The 7,570-nt window shown below is 47.1% G+C and overlaps 1 pseudogene; it reads right to left on the reverse strand.

Annotated features, from left to right (window-relative positions):
- Window positions 1-1,341: 1,341 nt before the first annotated feature.
- On the reverse strand, window positions 1,342-7,102 carry LOC147971986 (uncharacterized; annotated as a pseudogene).
- Between the last annotated feature and the right edge of the window lie 468 nt (window positions 7,103-7,570).

The following is a 7,570-nucleotide window of genomic DNA, read 5'->3' on the forward strand; positions in this document are numbered from 1 at the left end:
CTGTATACACGTTTGCTCACTCAATGAGGTATGTTGTGTACATTATTTTTTATACAAACACTTGATTATTCAGCTCAAGTACTATATACTTCTTGCATATTATGACATGTTTAGCGGTAAACCGCTAGACACTTTTAAGTTTTTTGTACCTAGGAAGGCAAGTCATCATAGACTATGCATAAAATATATCCTGAAGGGCGGCACAGATTGTCACAAAGGGCTATGAAGCATGTTCGATGGCATGGCAGATAAACAAAGTTTCAGCTATCCTATTACATGAAGCTTTAAAGCGGCTCAACAGTGCCATTGTTTTTCACAGTAGCCATATAAACCGGCGACCGAATCAGGACTCTTCATCACGACGGTTTGACGGTTGCGGATCAGTTGGTGTACGCACTTCTTCATCCCGCCCCAGCCGCTGGAAATCAGCCGTTGACGAGTCGATTCCGGTTAAAGCTTGGAATACTGCTTCTTCATGGATAAGATCCGAAGGTTTAATATCAGGGGCATAAGTGTGCTTACGAATCGGAGGCACAAGTTCTTCGACTTCATGGATCTCGGCCTACTGTCTTTTCCCTTCTGCATCATAAAACGGTTGAAAATGGGACAAATCGGTGTCTTCAGCTAATTTGCTGGCCGCTGGCCGCATCTGTTTGGTCAACCGCCGAAGATCATCATTGTCAAAGTTTGAACCGTCTTCTTTCACGCCTGGATACCCTTTAATGATATCCTCCGCTTCAAGATCTGGAATCCAGGCCTTGGCTCGAATAAGGGCAGTTAATGCTCCGGCTCTTGCAACAGCTCTTTTCAACTCGGCAATACGCGCCGGTAACATGCCCAGCTTCTCAAGGGTTTCCTTAATCAACGTTGGCGCCGGTTTGTTATAAGCTGCTGTACTAATGGCTCGCTGAGATCCAGAGTATAGCTGCTCAACCAATGTGTATGCTACTTTGAGCTTCATCCGCATATCTGTACCAAGATGAGTGATCCGAGTTCCTGCCAAAGATTTTTTTCAACATCGTGGTCAGTTTTAAGATTCATTGACTGATGCAACATACATAAGCAGATACTTACCAAAGATAGCAGAGGTCATAGCATTGATTTGGTGCTTCAAACCGGCTAGTTCTTCAGCCACCGGTTTCAGGGCTTCCTCGGCATCTACGGCTCTTTTGGTCAAACCGGCTTTTTCGGTTTCCCATGCAGCACGATCTTGATTGAAGGATTCTTTCAATTTTACCATTCCGGCCAGGGCCTGGGTCAGCTCCTCTTTGGCTTTTGCAGCTTCGGCTTGTTGCGACTTCACATTTTCTTGCAAGTTAGAGTTTTTGGCATCTTTGCTTCTCAGTTCAGCCTGCAACATTGAAGGTATGTTCAACAAAACAACATATATAGGCACTAAGTATAATGCATATAACAAGTTATCCACTTCATACTTGGGGGCTAATGCTTATTTGCTCTCAAATACTACCTTCTATGCAAGTCTCCAGAACAATGCAAGCATTATCCTTGACACTTGGGGGGCTAATGTACGTTTGTTCTAAACTGGCGGTGTGGAATAAAAACCGGATTAACTTGCCAAGTTAAACCGGCCTTTGGGGGCTATGCTACAGAATGTTATCTAATTTTTCAAACATGAGTTTTATCTATGATTGAAGACATGCCTTGGCAAGGATTAATGATGGGATGCTTAAAGTGTTACAAAGACCCGTTTTATGATTGACAATCATAAAACGGCTCTTGGGGGCTACCTGGAATAGTATTTCAGCTATAAATCAATGTGCAAGGGAGAAGAATTTACCTCATATCGTTCTTTCATCAAATTCACCAAACCGGCTTCATACTCCCGGTTTGAGTGCAGACGGTTCAAGAAGCCGGAATGAAGCTCATCAGCGTTAAGATGAGCATAGTTTGATAAGTTATCCCCGGCAATTTGCTCTTCTTTGGCACTATGCTGAGCCAAAATTACGGGATGACCAGGAGAACTGTGGCCTGCTCCAGTAATAATAATGTCATCGCCTTGGCCTTCAGGATTTTGGGCGGATGATGATGGAATTTCAGTGTCTTTCATTGGATTAGCCCGGTTTGGTTCTGCCGGTTCAGCATCAGGGGCGGCAGGCTCAATATCTGTGGGTTCGTCAGTATGTTGGCCATCAAGGGGCGGATCATCAAAAGTTTTTTCAGGATGGAGGCCTTCCGGTTCACCTGTTTGCTCCGGTTCAACTCTTGGTTCTTCTTCTTCAGCAATAGGGTCTTCTGGCAGATTGGTGACCCGAGCTTTCTTGCTGGGTCTGGCTTTGGCCCTAAAAACAGAATAAAAAGGGTTAACATCCTGTTCAAAAGATGTAGGGCGCATTGAAAGGAAAGGTTTTTCGTAACTCACCCAGCCACAGTTTTCAAAGGGGGGAGTTGAGTTGCTGTCGATTCACCAGAAGAGGAAGGAGGTGTCACTTGATAATTTGAATCGGACGGATTAAGAGGCTGTCTGAAATAACCTGCCTTGGGTTAAGAATGGTCAGAAGTAGGAGAGACCTCAGATCGACTCTTCCGAACCAGAGTATCAGGTAAACCGGTAGAGGTGACCTGTTGGCCACTGTGCCGAGTTGTCCGGCGAGCCTCATGCTGTTGAGTCTTCAAAATGAATGTTGGATCCAAGTGAGCAAGAGGATGAGAAAAGCTTACTTTCTGGATTGTTTGGCAAGTTTTTTGTGTTGGCATAGAGTCTGAACCGGAGGGAAGGGTAATTACCTCTACGTCCTCAGCCTGACTAGCTTCGGCCTCCTCCCGAGGAAGATCATTGTTAACAAGATACATAAAAAGAGAGCCAAGTGAGTCAAGTTCTACCTCAGCTTCTAGGTCATCAGTATCATCATCAAGTTCCATAGCAATCCGGTCAGCCGTTTTCCGCTTTGATGTCTGTTTTACGGCTTTGGTCTTCGGGCGGGTTGGTTTGTCCACTTTATCTCCAGTTGGCTTTGCTACTTTCTCTATGGATTTTTGTTTCCAGAAAGGGTTATCACCCTATACATATAAAGAAGAAGGGTTACAGCTTGTATAAGTCAAAGATATTAGAGATGAAGAGGAAGTGTAATGCTTACAGCAGGCGGTTTGTTCTTGGTGTAGAAGGGATTCAGACCGGCTTGACTATAGACCAGTTCCGATTCATTCAGAATTTTCTTTACCCCTTCAGTAACTTCTTCCTCAGATAATTGGATGTTGCAATGGCGTTGAGGATCGTCAACCTCACCGGTATATTCACACATTAAACCGGGACGCCGTCTTAGAGGCAAGATACTCCAGGATATCCAACAGCGTACAAAATCCACACCTGTTAAACGTTTGCCATAAAGGCGCGGAGCTTGGCAATTTGAGGAGCGTATTTTGCCCTTTCTGAGGAGCTCAGGCGTTGTGGCATTCGGTGAGTATTGGATAATCTATGATCTCGTAAGCCGGGGAGGGGATTCTCATCTTCAGGCAAAGTGTCTCTGCAATAGAACCATGTTTGGTTCCATTCCTTTGGGTGGCTATGGTGTTTGGCATGAGGAAATTCCACTTCTTTCCGCTTCTGAATCGAGACACCACCAAGCTCTGTATTCGGGCCATTCACAAACTTTGTGCGCCGGTTGAAGTGAAAGAAATCCCGGAACAATTCTGCAGTTGGTTCTTCCTGTAAATAGGCTTCATAGAAGACTTGGAAATTTCATAAGTTGGAGACTAAATTGGGACCAATATCTTGTGGATGCAGTTGGAAGCTGGCAAGCACATCTCGATAAAATTTTGACCCTGGCGGTTTGAAACCACGACCTATATGGTCAACAAAGATTACCACTTCACCTTGTCTTGGGGTTGGAGGATTCTCAGTTCCTGGGGCTTGCCATTTGATCTCAGTTTTCTTAGGCAGAGAGCCGATGCTAACCATCTCATCCAGTTGAGCCTCAGTAACCCGGGAACGAGCCCAGTTGTAGGCAGTGAATTGTTTGGCCATTGCAAAGCGAACAAACTGAAAATGAAAGGCCGGTTTATAAATTATGCATGATCATACACAAGAGACAAGGGAGTAAGAAACGTACTGATATAATAAATGGTACAACCCGGAGACTAGTATAATGAGAAAGAAGGTAATGCTAGCGCAGGATTGATCATACATTGTTAAACCGGAGCGTAATTATGAAGGTAACATGCTCTTCCAGTTTATCAGAGGGCTAATGACATAGACTATTTATCCAATGTCAAATCGCTTATATTGGTGCGAGGAGAAACAGATCTCACAGTGATGTATAAAACTTTCGGATCTAGAGATAAGATAGAAAAGCAAAAATATTTGGATCTTGAAGGGGTGCAGAACTGAAGCAATATTTGACAGACAGATCAGTTCTTTGCGCATAAAGATTTGTGATGATCATGGTAGGTAAGATACGGTAAGAGATGTATCAAGCATGAAGTGTCCATCTATTAAAAGAAGAACATGGAAGAATAGCACTGATGAACTTCGGAAGAACTGCGAGGAATATCGAAACCCTAGAACAGATCTATGGTTAAAAAAGCAGAGAACTTACCGGAGCTAGTGAGGAAGCGGAAGGGCGCCGCAGTTCTCTGGTGCGTTCAGGGCGATGCAGCGGCCGAGGTCGGAGCAGAAATGACGGTCGACGGTGGCGGCGGAGTTCCAGAGGCTGAGCGGCGCGAGGAAGACGATGCGAAGAGGCACGGGGGGAAACTGTGAAAATGACCCCTCGGTCCTATTTATAAGGCGAAGTGAAAAATGGCAAGTGCGGGAATTGAGGAGTCCAAAAAATGGACAAGTTAATAAAGGTGTCACATCGATAACTGGATATATATTAAATGAAGGAAATCTCCGATATCAACGGATGGATGACGTCAGGACGGTTTATCGTAATTTTGAAGTATGACATCACGACGGTTTACAAGATCAAAAATGAAGACAAGAGAGAAGATTTTTTTTCTAAAGTGTGGATGATTGACATGAACAAGTTCAATCCAATCTGGGGCCTAATGTTGGGGATATTACTACTGGAGGTAAACCGGCCTTATGTAGCCGGGTTGACTCTTTAAAGATTAGAAGCCCATGAAGATGTAAAGATGCTAGTGCTTTACGGAGGGCCCAAAGGCGAGTTACAGTATGTAAATGTAAACCGGCCTAGTCATGTAACTTGTATAGTAAGATAGAAAGAGAGAGGCCGAACCAGATACGTTTATAATCCGGCTTCGGGACTCTGTGGCCCGGCGGGCATCAACCTATGTATATAAAGGGACGACCCAGCCACGGTTTAGGGAGAGACAACAACAACTCGAAAGCCAGACAAACCGGATTCGCTCCCTGGCCTTCGAAACCCTAGCAATACCAATCACAACTAGACGTAGGCTTTTACCTTCATCGAAGGGCCGAACTAGTATAAACTCCGGTGTCCCCTTGTCCAGTTTAACCCCTTTAAGCTAACCCATTGCGATGGCTCCACAACTAAGTCCTTTCACGAGGACATATGCCGTGACAAACCCACGACAGGTGCCATAAAGCGGTTTGCCATAGGATCAACTGTTCAGCCTTGGCTGAAGCAACTTCCCTCAGAACGTATTCCAAACAAGATAACTGCCTCCTGTCCTCCACAACATTGAGGAAGCGGACGACATGTTTGTTATTTTCAATCAGCACTCGAAGACAAGACTTGTTGTGATTCCATTGTTGTAATGCATACCGCAACCGCCTCATCTTAAAATTGATGAGGGTAGCAGGGGAGGAAAGGTGCCTGAGCCCTCTGTTCCAGCAGCTGGTGATGATCTCTCTTGACTCATCCATCTCCAACCAGTGGTTTTCCATGCGAAAGAACTTGCTCCTGGGAGTGTCAGCCGAGAACTGAAGCAGAATCGGAGCATGGTCGGAGGTAATGTAAGGCGGGCAGGAGGCTACAGTGTGCATGAAGCTTAGACCCCAGGTAGCATTAATAAGAGCACGATCAAGGCGTACCAAAGTTGGCGAACTTCGCTTGTTGGACGAAGTAAACGACTTGTTCTCGATTGGGATGTCGTCCAGGCCATGCTCTCGGATCCAAGAGTTGAAGTGCTTCATGGTTGCCCAATAGATCTAGCCTCTTGACTTCTCATGAGAGAACCTGTACATGTCGAAGTCTCCCAGAACGGGCCACGGCATTTCTGTATCGGCTGCCACTTCAGAGACTGCGTCAAAGAATGCAGACCATTCAGAGTTTAGACAGGGTGCATACAGAACAGTGAGCCAGAACTGGCAGTTGTTTCCAGAAGAACCCAGCTTGACTGTAACGTGATATCTGTGCTCAGCCACGATTTGCCCAAGTACACTTGAGGAGTCCCAGGCCACCAGTATGCCACCAGAGGTGCCTTCAGACAGAGTAACAACATGATCTGTGAAGTTCATGGGAAGGAATGATCGCAACTTGAACGGAGTGAAAGAGGCCAGCTTTGTTGCCTGCAAACAAACGACAGTAGGACAACAAGAAGTTATGGCATCACGGACGAGCGAGCACTTATCATCGTCACCGAGGCCACGGACATTCCAGCTTAATATCTTCATAGAGAAACATTGAGCATGCAACCTATGGAGAAAAGCAAGCGGAGCATAAGCAAAGGTAAGCTAAAGAAAGCAAGGGAAAAAAAGTAAACATGGACACTCTTGTTGGAAAGGAAACTGACTCGATACAAGTCAGCACAGTACAGACTGATGCAGAAGACCACAAGCACTACGAAGACAGCAGACAGACAACTACTACTCAGCTGCCAACCCTGGACCAGATAAGATGAAAAGCTAGCAAACATAGATGATAGCAAGATGGTGATTAGAAGTGCCGACCACCGCAAACAACTGATAGCGGAGGAACTAAACATTTGGGTCGTCGAGGACGCGCACAGAGGAAGTAGAGGAAGTGCTGACAGAAGGGGAGGCAGGCGCCTCGCTCCTTGCAGCAGAGCCCGCACGGTTCCTGGCTTGGTTGAGGATGGCCGAGGCATTGAGGTCACAGCCTTGGGCGATCAGCTTGAGCTTGCTCCCGGTCAGGGGAGTTGGGGTCACGAGCAGAGGTAACTCCAGCAGGCTGGCCACGTCCGGTGCCTTGGCCATGGCTTTCTTGCGCCTGTGGGAGGGGCCTGGGCGTCGGGATGGGCTGCTGCTAGAGCTGGAGCCAGACTCCATCACCTTGTGCTTGGCGGCATGCTCCAGCAGGCTCACCCGAACCCCGTCATAGGCTGCTGAATGCGCAGGCTGCACCACGGGGACGAGGCGGTAGGCAGCGCCGCCACCACTGGAGTGGCCACCGGATCAGAGGCAGCCCCGTCGTCTTCCACCAGAGGCAGGTCGGGCCCCAGTGGATCCAAGTTGAGATCCAGCATGGCCGAGTTGTCTGGAGGAGCAGCAGTGGAGCCGGGGGTAGGCGGAAGGAGCTGCAGCCTGGCTATGGAGGCAATGAACTCGTCTGCTGCAGGCTCGCGTGGCGGATCGTGGAAACTGCAGAAGACAGTGGCCACATGCGGGGGGAGCGCCGCACAAGCACCATGGATGAGATCGGTGGCGACCACTGGTGACGGCTGG

This window comes from Triticum urartu, chromosome 5A, assembly GCF_056163025.1.
Source record: "Triticum urartu cultivar PI428250 chromosome 5A, HENAU_Tu73, whole genome shotgun sequence".
Classification (NCBI taxonomy): Eukaryota; Viridiplantae; Streptophyta; class Magnoliopsida; order Poales; family Poaceae; genus Triticum; species Triticum urartu.